Here is a 13,823-nt window from a genome sequence, read left to right as displayed (position 1 = left end):
GTTATTAGACTCAAAATCAATCAATCAAAAATCAATTCCTTTTTAGTAATCCCCCCCCCCCCCCCCCCATAACATGATCTTGAGAGCTTGTAGGGATCATTATGGGATGTTATGGGAACAGTCTCTGTGGAAATACACAAAAAAACCCACAGGAAAAAAAACATGCATTTGTGTATTTGGTTGGGTTGTGAGTATTTGCAGCTCATGTTGTTGTCAAATTGATGACAGTGTTTTATGAATTTGTTTATGTATTTGTATGTTTGCATGTGTTTTCTTATGTTGCAGCGTACTGAGCTCTCAGGGCCATCGTAGCTTTTACGCACACAGGACACAGGTTGTTGTTTTGCAGCACACAGGAGGCATTGTGTGCTGCAAAACAAGAACCCTGAAGGAATTACTAAGAAATATTCCCAATGTGAGTGTTGACAGTGGAGTTTGTGTGACATGCAGAGCAACTGGAAGGACATGTTGGGCTTTTCACTGTGTTCAGTAAAAACAATTATCTGCTCACCTCTATTGTAGAAGGAGGCGGATTGGTCAAACCCGACCCTTTAAACCATGACCCTCAAAACATGTTTTGACCCCAGATGGGGAGGTGAGTCCTCACAATGTGACTGTGTCAACCGGTGAGTGCACACTGTGTTAACACACATAACTGTGTGTGTTAACACGTCTCCACCTACACATACAGAAACATTACGTGACATTTCACCGACAAAACACTTTTCTGAAATTCTACCTTTCGCTAAACTATAATTTTCTTTTATCCATTTTCTAAACAGACAGAAAAAAACAAAAACAAACAGTTGCCGACTCATTTCACTAACACAATGTGGACACACACTCGTTTGCTCAACTTTTCCTTCAATGCAAAGTACAGAGTTCACTGTGAAGTGAACAGTGTAATCTTCTTTTCAGGATTAAATTATAGCTGCAGTGAAAACCTTCCCATCAGTGCATCCTGCTGCATTTTTTAAAATACATTGGTTTTCTGTCTGGAAGCCAAATAAACCAGTGTCACTTTCATAAAATAAAAAAAAGCTTCCTTATACAGTTTGTAGAATTTATATGACGATGATAATAATATCATATATCTTCTATTTATCATAAACACTATTATTAATAAAATTATTAGCTGGAAGTGGGTTTTAATTAGTGGGTTTAATATGATAGTGACTTAGGTGGTAATTTACTCATGGCTTTGTGCACAGGGGCAGTGTCATGTGGAAACAGGAGAGGACCTTCCTTAAACTGGTGCAACAAATCTGGAGGCACATTACCATCTGTAAATCAGTGTATTTCTCTTCTCTGGCTGGAGCTAAAGGAGCCACACCAGGAAAATAAACAGCCCCACAGACCAGAACTGCACTGAGGTGTGTGGACAGGTGTGACCACCTGCCATAAACATATTTGGTCAAAAAAACAAAACAAGATCTAACTAAGCTTCACTAAAGACAGTTTTTCCACTCAGACAACAACACTTTGGTTTTACCAGCTGTGTGAGAGATATAATGCCCAGAGCTACACCTTGACCTGATGTAATAAATGGGTCAAGCGTTGTCAGAAACCAAGCTTTCTCTTTCTGGGAAATGGAATAACAGAGGGGGGAGGAGGGGAAATGAAGAAGCTTGATGAAATATATCGGAGTAATCCAGCAGCACTGAGGCTCTAAGCCTGCTGCTGCTGAAATGAGCCTGAATCTGCAACAAACCCGGTCCTGTTACGTAACACGAAGCAAAGCAATTACATGGACTCAGGCAGTTATCCCCTCGACTGTAACAGCAGCGACCAGGTCTGAAACTGCACAACCATCCAAGTGCAAACTGTCTGAGTCCAGACCAGAGGGAACCTTCACCCAGGCTGAATCTGCCTTAAAGAATTCTGTGTAATTACCTGGTCTGTGCGCCGTGCTGATAAAACTGGCTGCACACTGAGCAAGTTTCAGGCCTATTTTGGAAGTTAAACCAAAGAGAGAATCAACTATCAGCCTGTTTACCTCCATATTAACAATGCTGCATTCTTTGTAGAGATTAGAAAAGACAGGAGGCAAAAAATCACATTATCTGACACATGACAAGTAAAAAAAAAAGAAACTCAATGAAGCATTTCTACCGTGATAAATGAAAGACTGGAATGTCCTTTTAAATCAAGTCCATAAAGAACTAATGTGAGGCTGACTGGGTGTAAATCTTTGTAGCTGTGAAAAAAAAAAGAAATCTGAAACCAGAAGAGTGGAGACTGTTCTGGTGTCCACATACTTTTGGCCATGTATAAAATGTGGCGAGCAGACCCTCAGTATGCAGTTTACAGTGAGAACAGGCAGATTTACCACGTTAGACTTTCAGAGGTTGGCAAAACCAGGATTGTTGTTTCTAGTTGACAATGGTCAAAGTTTCAATTTCTCTTTGGGGGGGGGGGTCTAAGTCTTAATCATGGGAATCAGACAACCCCCCCCATAATTAGAAACCTTGCTTGGATATCAGGTTTGGTTGGAGCTGCTGGAGTGTAAACATCCTCAGATCAACCTGAGAGCAGGACAGAGGACCGAGACACTGCAGCGTCCAGGACCGAGACTTCCACACAGTGGACATGCTGTTGCGTTTGTTTAAAAAGATAACCTGGAAAATCACTGCAGGCTTTTCCTATTGTGTTTATATTTTTGTCCAACTCCAAAAAGGAGTTAGACAAAAAAAAAACAACACACACACACACACACCCTTTACATGCTCGTGCAGCTGGTATAGATTTAACCAGATTTCATTTTAATTACACAGGAAAGATTCACAACAAAACTCTGATTCAGAAAAATGCTTTTTTGCAGGTAACATTACCAGGGAAAAAAAAAATTCTTATGAAATATGATCTGCTTGATGTGCCAATAATGTATCATATGGCTGTAAATTAGGATTACACCCTTATAAATGACTTTATTTTAGCTTATTTCAGATTCCCTCTTTTTTCCACTAAACCAGACAGAGTGAGACATGTTAATGGTATGGAAGGATAATTACTTCAACACACGTTCTGCCACATGAAGAATGGGAACAATCTTGCGTTTTCCAGCTGTATTTCAGATTCTCTAGGAACAGAATTGCCAGTTTTAGCTCTGAATTTCCAGCTGACTCTCCACCTACCTGCTCATCATCTCCACTTGCTGGAAGCAGGTGAGGGATGTTGAGGCGTACACATCCCACGCACTGCATTAAACACTCACATCTCCTCTGCTCGCCGCCGTGCTCTCGGATGCCCACACACATGGAGAGGGGCTGCAGGTGAACCCAAGTGGCTGACAGCTACCATTTATTTCTGGAGTCTGTAATGTGCTGTGGGTCCATTTGTAGAGGGAGGAGGGGGGAGTGATGCTCTGCTGGGTTTCTTCATTGTTGGAACTCGACTGTTTGACACATATCTATGAATTAGGACCCAAAATAAATTAATCTCATCAGACTTATATGAAAGGATGTTTGTTTTCAGTGGGCTCTCTTCATTTTTAAAGCAGAGCTCTTACAAACAAGCTGAGATCGTCTGAGACAGAGTTGCAGTGGACAAAATGATGCGAACAGAATTTCCATCCATTAAAGTGATTATTCTCTTTGTGAGAGTGCTGTAATTTTTGTTAGAGCAGAGTCATACTCGAATTAATGATTTGGCAGCGAGAGACAGTAACTAACAGTGTTTTTGAAATTCAATTTCATAAAGTACTGTGGAAATGGGACTTTGTCTAATTTTGTATTTTTAGTAATAAATGTTGAGAGCTGAGGGAAAACAACTTGAAAGCCAGTGGCAGTTTGTTTGTTCAGGTTTCCATCAGCCTCTGCTGTGGCCGCAAATCTTACAGTAAACTGTGCAGCTTTGCAGGACACACACACACACACACACACACACACACACACACACACACACACACACACACAATGAGATATTCTAGATCAAATCACACTGATTTATACACACGGCTGATAAATGCAGGAACAACCTCAGTGAGAGGGGGAACAAAGAATGTGAATGCTTCCATACCTGACAGCAGGGCTCACTGAAAATGATGAGTCTTATGCTGTTGCTGCCATGGACAAAAGTATGTGGACGCCTACATCAAGTAGGTTTTCAGACAAGTTCGCAACACTTGGTCTGACAGTTCACTCTGAATATGAGCAACTATTGGATGGATTGCCATGAAACAGAAAACAATGTTTGGGTCTTGATTTTTTTTTTTTTAATAAATGAAATCAGACATTTATAGTGTTGGGATATATCAGTTTGTACAGTTTGCTGCAGTTCCAGACAATAATGTGGATGTGACAGACATGTGTAGGATTGTTTAGCCTTGGCAGAGGTATGTACCACTCGACTTTATGTAATATTCTGACTAACATGAATGTAGGTACCAAATGTTCTGTGACGCAGCATTGAAACCAATCACCGTGGAGAAATTACAGTGATATCTTGAAAACTTTTTTTTTTTTTTTTTTTTTAAATACTTTTATCATTTCAATTGGATCATCTGCGTTTTGTTGATGCATCCTGTGCTTTTCCACCTTGTCACCTCTGCAAAAGGTTCTGGAGAACATCAGCAGGTCCTGAGAGCCACACACACACACACACACACACACAAGGTCTGCTCACAGACGTGTATGCAGTCACATGCTGTCAGCATGGACAGACACGTTTCCAAGCACATGCCTTCTGTCTCGTCTGTTTTCTGTCTTATTTTGCTCTCTTCTCCCCTCTCTGACTCCCTGCCTTGCTTGCACTCTTTCCACATCTCTCCCGAATCTCTCTTCCTGTTGCATACAAAAAAAAGATAACAAATACAAAAACCCACACACCACAACAACCTTGTTGTGTTGATGTTCGTGGGGCTGTGTTTGCCTGTGTATTTCCACGTTTCTGCCTCTTGCAGTGAGTCAGAAAGCAGCACACGGGCAGTGGATGTCCACACAGAACAGCGGACCATTTCAATTCAGCCCTCTCATTTTTCCATGACACAGAGCGTAAACAATCTGGAACCAGCAGAGCGCCTCATTAAATGACTGCTGTCTGCTCCCATTCCTATTTTCATTTGATTGAAGTTGCTGGTGTTGAGCCGAGGCGTCGCTCAGTGAGGGAGCGACTGCTGCAATCAGAGTATGTGATTATCCAGCACAGTTAACTTCAGCTGCCTTTGATTCACTTCTCTGGAGCTGCAGGTCTGTTGATGCTCACGCTACGACAATTAAGTCAATAAAGTCCAAGTGAACAAAAAATGACTCTACATGGACTTGCATTAAATATGGTGAAGGGTGGGCGATGACTTGTTCGGACCCAGATTTGATTTTCTCAGCTTGACCTGGGACTAAGAAACTTTCCCTACAATGATTGTCTTTCTTCTTTTTATCAGTGCACCTCTGTAACTACTAGAACCCCCCCCCCACAGTACAGACTAAACTTGACTCACCTTTAGTGCCAGGTAATTTTTTCCACTGCAGATCGTTACCCCTCAGTGTGGCGTTGTTTCTCTAGCGACAGCGTTCAAATCTATCAGATATAAATTTAAATGTGAAACACACGATTAACTGAGGATATTGAAGGCGACACCAAACAAATGTCTGCACCTCCCTGTGGGTACACGAGTGTACAGTCACTTGGCTGTTTGTTCAGGACGTCCTGTCTCACAGAAAGATGACGCAGTAGTGACGATTCTCTCTGACCAGTGTTTTCATGTGGCCTCGGCTCGTTTAGAACCTCGGTGGAGGTAATACCAGAAGCAGTACCTGCTACGAGGTACTGTCCACAACCTTTTCCCAAATCAAATTTCGAAACAGGCAAGTTGAGTGGGAACCATGCAGCAGAAAAGTCTAATAAAACTGACTAAATGAAAAAGTTTGTTCACCATGTGATCATAGCAATTTCCTTTTCCCTGCAAAGGATGGTTGAGACACTCAGTCACACAATGAAAGAACATTACACAGCATGCACAGAGCCCTGACCTCAGCTCCATCCAACACCTTTGGGATGAACTGAGACGCCAACTGTGAGCTGGACCTGATCATCTATCAACACTGTTGGAGCTCACTAATGCTCCTCAAATCCCTGCTGCCAGGTTTCAAATCTGCTGGAGACCAGACGAGTAGAATAGAGCAGAATAATGTCCATTGTTTTTGAACGAGTCACATCTGGTTGTAATGTTCAGTTGTCCATATTTTGTACCGAGGCACGATGGTAAAGTAGTGTTACGTCCCCCAACGAGGAACCAGGGGATGAAGGGGAAGCAACAAATACACAAAGTTTCCTAAAGGAGGCAGAACAGTGTGTTAGCAAAAACAAGGAATTTTACTATCAAACTAAATCAAATCTAAAAACCAGGTTTTCACAACACAACTCTAAACGAAGAGTGAAAGAGCAAAAGAAAACTCAGGTAAATACACCCTCCTTCCAGAGCAAGGAGTCAATCAGCACACAGCTCCCTCCCTCTACTCTCACACCTCCTGCTAATGGTGACTGGGAGCAGCTGTGAGCCGTTAACCTCCTCCCCAGGAGGAGAGGTGACACCTGGAGCAGGAGAGCGGGAGAGAGAAGCGACGCTCCCTGATAAGTAGTAACTGCAAACTGGGAAAGGGAAGCGTAGAAACAGCCTCTCCAGTGACTGAGTCTTTCCAGCTCAGGTGCTCATCAGCAACCACTTTGCATTCGTCAAATATATTCATGCAAAACTAATTTGCTAAATATTGACTGTCAACACATGAAGCCAAGTACTGTTAAAAGAAAAGTTAATGAAAGACTGTGGTCGGGTAATTACACAGTGGAAGAGACACTGAAAATGTAAATCAGTGGGTTTGATTTGAAACGAAGGGCAGATAAGGTGGAATGATCTTGAAATTACTGATGGTTTAATTGGTTGGACTCACTGTTTTCCAGGAAGTTCACCCAATTCACTGTTTTTAAAATCTCATTGAGTTCCTGTGTGATATTAGCTGTTTATATTTAAGACAAGGCGACTTCCACCATATGGTGCAGGAGAGGAGAGGACTGAGGTCTGTGTGAAAACATTCATCCACCTTAACCACCACACTCTTTACCCGCGACTTCCTGCAACGTCCCTGACTCCTGCCAGTGTAGACGTTTCGTATTTGATGGTCATTTGTCAGAACCTCTGCTGCTTCGTTTGCCTGTTGTGGTTCTGAATGGACTGATTATCTCACCACTCCATCCTTCTGTGAGCGTGTTCCAGCGTGTCGGCTACAGCTGCTCTAATGTTTAACAAACAGACCTCATATTTACAGGACTCTTACTTAAATGAGGCAGTGAAAAGTGTGAATGAGCAGTGAGTGTGCGCTGTGTGTGAATGCACTCAGTAATCCATCTGTTGGCAGGAACTCCCATTTAAATCCCACTTGGACTGAACCAAAGGTGAGAGAAGTGTCCATGCCACAGGAACTGGTGTGTTATGAGAGAGAGCCGAGACTCTTAACTGGGTTTCTCATAATCGGATAAGATTCACACACATCTACTTAAAGCCAGGTTTGCTTGGATAAATGGGTTAAGAAGTGAAGTCTCTCATGTGGTGGGTGAGGCACTGTTTGTTCGTCCATATGAATGGACGCAGCACACGTTGTCCCTCAGGCTCTCCAGGCCAGTCTGTTATTTCCGGTGTACCAGTGTTAGTACGGCAACAGCAGCTGCTGTCCCGGCGGTACCGTCCTCGCACCTCCAGGCAGCCGGAGTCGAGCCAGGCTGGTTTCTGCAGAGCCGACTGAGGCTTTGGGAGCAGAGGAGGGACAGATGAGCGGGAAGCTGAGTTGTGTGTGTGGTTGTATGAGTGAGTGTGTGTTTGGAGGGGTTGTCCTCCGGCTGTCTGGTGTTGTCACGGAAGCCCTTTGGAGGCTCGCCAGGAAGCCTCCAGGCCAAGTGATTCACACAGGCGCTAATGTCATAACGCTAACAGCTAACAAGCATTTAGTTGCCATGGAGCTGGCGCTGCTTCGTGATACACAAAGTGTGTAGCAGGAAGTCTTTAAGAACTGGGCTCAGCTGGGTTTTGTGAACCAGATGCAATGTTAACAGTCTGAGAATGAAGCTTCAAAAAGCTGTTTTTTTTGTGTTGATTTTCAATGCTTTAAAATTTACATAATATTTGTAATTTAACCTTCATATATGAACGCCTCCTGAACAGTTACACACACACACACACACACACACACACACACTCACAGCAAAATTATATAATCTGTCATTTAAATTGATTTATTGGTTTAAATGCATTAAACCAATTTATGCATTTACAGGAAGGTCAAGAGGAGACAGTATAAAGTCAGAGAGAGAGAATCAACGTGTATAAATCAAACACCCACTAGTGATTAGTTATTACCAACTCGTGCTGTGCAGTAAAACATTGTGCCAACTTCATTCTCAAGTCTAGAGGACATCTCCAAAGACACCAGATCTGTCAGGCTGAATTTGGGGAAATGTATATAAAATGACGCATAAAAACAACATTGACTTGAGTAAAAATATTTCATCATATAGTTTTAATGAAACAAGTTGACACAGACTATACATACGGACATCTAATACAATAGAAAAACTTAAAGCTTTTGAAGGGAAGCAAAGGACTAAAATAGGATGTTCATCAGTTGAAATATGAAGTTGTCTGAATAAATTTAGCCCGGTTTATCTCTGTTATCTGTTTGTTTCTGGCCTTTTTGCTCTGCCCTTTACAGTCTCCCTCCCTGCACTGTGAAGATTACAGGCTGTGTGTTGCCAACCACTGTCACTCTGATATATGAGCAACTTCCATTTTTTTGATATTTATGACCCTTTTGGGGAAAGATAGAAGTTTGGCTTGTAAAGTGCGTTATCAACTGAAGCAAATGATACAAACAATTTTAGGATCAGAATGTTAATTTTCAATTATTCAGGAGATAATTTGGAGTAAAAAATGTCAGAAAGTGGAGAAAATCGCAATTTAGTCCAAAGTGACATCTTCAGATTACGTATGTTGTCAAAATAATCTTCACATTTCAGAAGTTTAAAGTTTCTCTCCAGATGTGTTATAAACTATATAAAACTCCTCTGCTATGATTAATATTTTGTTTTAATGTAGTTTTCCAACAGAAAAAGTGGAAAAATCAAAAACTGCTGGCTCCAGGTGTCCAGGTGAAAGAGCAGAGAGGATGAAGATGTTAGAGGAGGAAACATCAGAGACTCAGCCTCATGTTGGAGCCTCAGTCAGACCCAGACTCAGATGAGGAGTCTGTTGAGACCAGAATCAGAGACTAGCAGACGGATCAGAACCGTTAGTGTAGTTAGCATCTTTTATTTGTTCATGTTGTTTGTTAGCTTGTAACTGGCAGTGGCTGACACAGTGTTAGGGTTTTTTTGCCCCGCCCCCCGTCCCTACAAGTTGACAGGATTGGTTCCTCAGGTTCTATGATGTATGAATCCCTGAATCTGTTTTTATGAGACTGTCATTGGTTCAAGGTGGAAGCACTTAGTCATGGTGTGGTGGGTTAATTTTTAGATGCTCAGTCAAACAACTGTTTCAGAACTATTATTTATTTATGAATTTGTATCATATTTTTGTGTTTTCACTTCTGATGTAGCACTGGCACCAGTTGAATGTACACATGCAATTAACATCTCCCCATGATAATCCTCACTGTGCAGCTTGTGTTCCTGCAGAGGTGGTCAGCCACGGTTAAAAACACTACAGGAATAGTACAGCGTAGTATCAGTGGGGCAAAAATAGTCAACTGGCTTTGACCAGCTGATGGAGGATTACTGGGTAAATCCCTTCATGTCCTGGAAATCTTAACGAGCCACCTAAATGTGTCAGAGGGCACTTTAGATCATTACACTTACACAGAACCAGAGGTAAAAAAGCAATCAAGTAAGATGTCAGCTCCACTTCATTGTTCAATTACACCTGTGTTTCATCTACAATGTGAAATCTGGACTTCACATTCAGGCCCACGGCTCCCACACGACCAAATCAAGAATAAAGGATTAACCCTCGCTCATGTAACCCAGACTTATGTCACCTCATTGAGAAGAAAATCATGGCAGAAACATGTGACTCGCACAGAATAAGGTTGAATGGTTGGCTGGTTAATTGGTTGAATGACATAATGTGCATTTTTAGAGAGGAGCGGTGGTAACACCATCGCTGTGTCCCTGCGGAGGACGAGTGAGACGGCAGTGCCAGCTAAAAAGCTGCCACTGAGCCAGGCAACAGATTCCCACTGAAACAAGCAGGCAGCTGTGTGGGCTGCACGCTCCCACTGAAACCATGACAAGGTGGTACGTTCTCCTTGTAGCTGACTGGAAACACACCAGGAATTATACAGTTTTATTTGTAAGGCTGTGGACACAAAATGTACCAAGCTTACAGCAGGTTTCTCCATCACAAATAGGATTGTTTTATCCGTTAGTGTTTGAGTTTAGTGAATGAAATCATGCACAACTCTCTCTCTCTCTCCCTCTCTCTAATCCAGACACTGAGTGTGTGTAACCTCTAAACTGAACACTTGCACTGTGTTGCAATGTGTTGTCACAACAACAACATCGATGTGAAACCTTGAAGAACAGAGGAATTAGCAGTTTCTCTCTGTTTCTAGGCAACATCGTCTCCGCCGACCGTGGTGAGTTCAAAGGAGAGCAGGGTTCATGCTGTCACTCTTACGTATTCTGGTTAAAGCGACCTAGTTTCACATACATGTACGTGCACTGGTCGCTTCTGAGCTGATCAACCTCTGATTAGATGATGGCTTACTTACGTGCTTCCTTACTTTGGCCATGTTTTTGCATCCTCCGCTCACTAGGAGGAATTTGGAACCTACAAGCTCTGAACAGTCAGTTTAACCCTCAGTGCTCCTCAACCTCCACTTTCACAATTAGGCTGTTTTCTTGTCATCGGACCAAAACAGAGTGGGAGGAGGTTCCTGTAAAGCAAACAGAGGAGAATCAGTCTGAAGTAAAACACAATAATAATGTATTTTTTCATTATCTTGTGCCTCTCGGAAGATTTAAGAACCTGCCAAGAAAATTTTGTTCTGCTGCTCTGTAACAGGTGACGTAATTGAACATACTAATTGGATCTAAAAACCTAGAGTTTGCAAACTCTAAAAAAAAAAAAAAAAGTGTGCAGGAAGTGATGTTCTTGAAATGAAAAAAGGAATCAGGCTAATTTTGCAGCAGCCACCCACAGTGGTGGATCAGACAAAGAAAATGCAAAAGCTTGTTAAAGTGAGAGGTGGGACAGATGAGGACACCACAAAAATGCCTGATGAGACAAATTGGTGTGACGTGACAGCAGCAAAGAGAAGCCAAAAAAAACCATGCATTCCAAAATTAAGAAATGTCTCCTAAAAATACTAGATTACCAATATGTGCATCTCCTATATATAAGTCTATTGATGAAACATGAACAATTAGAAATAAATATGTAAATAAATAAATGCGGTTGCAATAAATGATTTAAATACAAAATTGTACTTGAGAAAAAGAAACAGCTGGTGAGTGAAGGTACAATCCTGTCGGCCTTCAGTCTGATAAAACAGGCCGGCACAGCTTCAGCCCCGACAATAACGGACACTTATCAAATGTGTCACCTTAAATTAACAAAAGATGATCTCAGAGCTGGAGGATGTTGGGATGTTGCTGCTTCTTCTGCCTTTCAGATTTTAGTCCAACGCTTGTCGCCTGTTAACTGTAATATTTGCAATTAATCTTTAATATTCAGAGCATTGAGAATGTGAGACGCCATCTATGTGACATGACCACAGAATAGTGAGGAGTTAGTTTGAGGTGAGTGTGGGATGATGTGGTGCAGCGGCCGCAGACTACACTCTTCATGTTTATCCCCGGACTGTAAGCATGTCAGTAAGCATGCATGAGAGCAGCACTCAGGGTTACACGGGGTCAGACTCTGTCCTGACTTGTGTCTCGTTTGAGGGAGGGGCTTAGGACGCCACTCAGGGCACACAGCAGATGGCGGCTGCAGGTTCAGCAACAGCAACGCTTTGACCCCGCGACGACTCGTCTGTGTCAGCAGTGTCTGTCTGCAGCAAACCAGGGTCCTGCACAAAAGACATGACAACACTGATAATTTCTGCATATTTCAAATCACAATAATTTGTTCCTTTTTATTTGCCAAAAGCTAGGATGGAGTTTTTTTGTTTTCTTTTGTGCAGTTTTCAGTTCATAACCAGTGTAACAGCAGTTAGCGACTGCCACATCATACCATAGCACTGTTATTGGTGGTTTTGGCCTTGTCTTTCTCAAAAGAATCCATTAGCATTCATTTGAAAGGATGGGACTACTCAGTCTTTTCTGTCAGTAGCTACATTAGCATTAGGAAAAAAAGCCAATGACTGAGGCTAAATACATACTGTAACAGTTCCTCCCCACAAACATTTTTTGTTATTGTTTCCTCAACACATTTATAATTCTTATTTTTTCTCTTTAGTTAGTGTTGAATAATGGCAGAAGTGTTTTTGCAGAACATTATGATTTCACAGTGAAGCTGACCTTCACTATATATAAAATGTCATCACTTCATTTTATCCTATTAGACATTTGTGTTTAATTATGTTATGTTATGTTATGTTATGGCAAAAAACATTTTTTTGACCTTAAACTTTTTATGATCCAAATCTAATCAGTTCATCCTTGAGTCCAAATGAATGTTTGTGCCAAATTTGATGAAGTTCTCTCAAGGTGTTGCTGAGAAAAGCCCGTTCCTGCTAGAGTAGAATATTCACCTCTGTACCGAGCTGATTTGAAGCAGACAGTGTCCTTCATCTCCGGCTGTGCAGGATGTGTTGGATGATCGTCCGTTGTTCCCTGTGGAGGACGAGACAGAGCAGTGCCAGCTATAAAGCCACCACTGAGCCCAGCAGCAGAGACACACTGAAACAAGCAGGCAGCTGTGTGGGCTGCAGGCTCCCACTGAAATCATGCTAAGGTGGTACACGCTCCTTGTTGCTGACTGGCTTGGTTTCACTGTTTAAATACAACGGGAATTTGATACAGTAGGTTTCCATTTGTGGTTGAGTTTGGTGAATCAAATTATACATAATTTTTTTTCCCATTAAAGATCATAAACCTCCTGATGTTCTTGCACAGTTTAATGTTCAGGAGCTGAGTAAGAGACAGGAGGAGCGTCTGGCAAATTCAGTGGCTTCTTGGTTGCAGATTAAAACCGACTCTGATGCATTGATTCAAACGTCTTTAAAAATGGAGACATAATTTGAAAACTTTTATGCAGACCACAATGGACACACTGGCTCTTCCACAAAACAAAAACTTAAATCATGTATGTGACATTAGATTTTTTTTTTTCTGAATGGATGGTGAGTGAGAATGTTAAACCGACTGATAGCTGTTGATGGGTTCAGGCCTCAGGCCCCAATAAGGATGAGGACAGCATTGCTTAACACAGCAAGACCTCAAAATAGATCAGTGTCTTCAAAAATACAACTGTTCCAAGAATGACTGAGGGCATTTTATGATCCTCCATCTCATTGATAAAGATTATGGCTACGTGCACTGAGAGAGGATGCTGACTTGCACGGCTGCAGGACATGTGGAAAACAAAGATTCACTGGTTTCAAGTGAGACTGTAACTGTTGAAATCAAACATTCTCCTTCTTGCAAATGAAAAAGTTAATTCATAAGCAGCAAGCCTGGACCCTGTTAGTCACTGTGGCTAAGCCTGGGAAAACTGCCCCTGCACAGCAATTAAGCAGCTTACAAAGATAACAGGACCGATCCGCTGTGGAAGTTCATGGGTCCTTCTCTTCAGACAGTAGAAGGTGTGAAACACTGGACTACAGTTGTGACTACAG

General features: G+C 42.0%; 1 long non-coding RNA gene across 3 annotated transcripts; it reads right to left on the bottom strand.

Annotated features, from left to right (window-relative positions):
• Positions 1-2,915: 2,915 nt before the first annotated feature.
• On the bottom strand, positions 2,916-6,462 carry LOC139608721 (uncharacterized). Of its 3 annotated transcripts, XR_011685081.1 has the most exons (4): positions 5,870-6,460; positions 5,592-5,774; positions 5,435-5,514; positions 4,198-4,577 (listed from the first exon to the last, which is right to left on the bottom strand). It is a non-coding gene; the product is annotated as an uncharacterized lncRNA (long non-coding RNA). The 3 variants fall into 3 exon arrangements; XR_011685082.1 differs by lacking the exon at positions 4,198-4,577 and adding an exon at positions 2,916-3,409 and having other exon boundaries at positions 5,435-5,774; positions 5,870-6,462; XR_011685080.1 differs by having other exon boundaries at positions 5,435-5,774; positions 5,870-6,461.
• Between the last annotated feature and the right edge of the window lie 7,361 nt (positions 6,463-13,823).

The sequence above is a fragment of the Trachinotus anak genome, unplaced genomic scaffold, assembly GCF_046630095.1.
Source record: "Trachinotus anak isolate AG129_WGS33_773 ecotype Australia unplaced genomic scaffold, CSIRO_AGI_Tana_v1 ptg000003l, whole genome shotgun sequence".
Taxonomy (NCBI): domain Eukaryota; kingdom Metazoa; phylum Chordata; class Actinopteri; order Carangiformes; family Carangidae; genus Trachinotus; species Trachinotus anak.
This window is presented reverse-complemented; position numbering and strand designations above follow the sequence as displayed.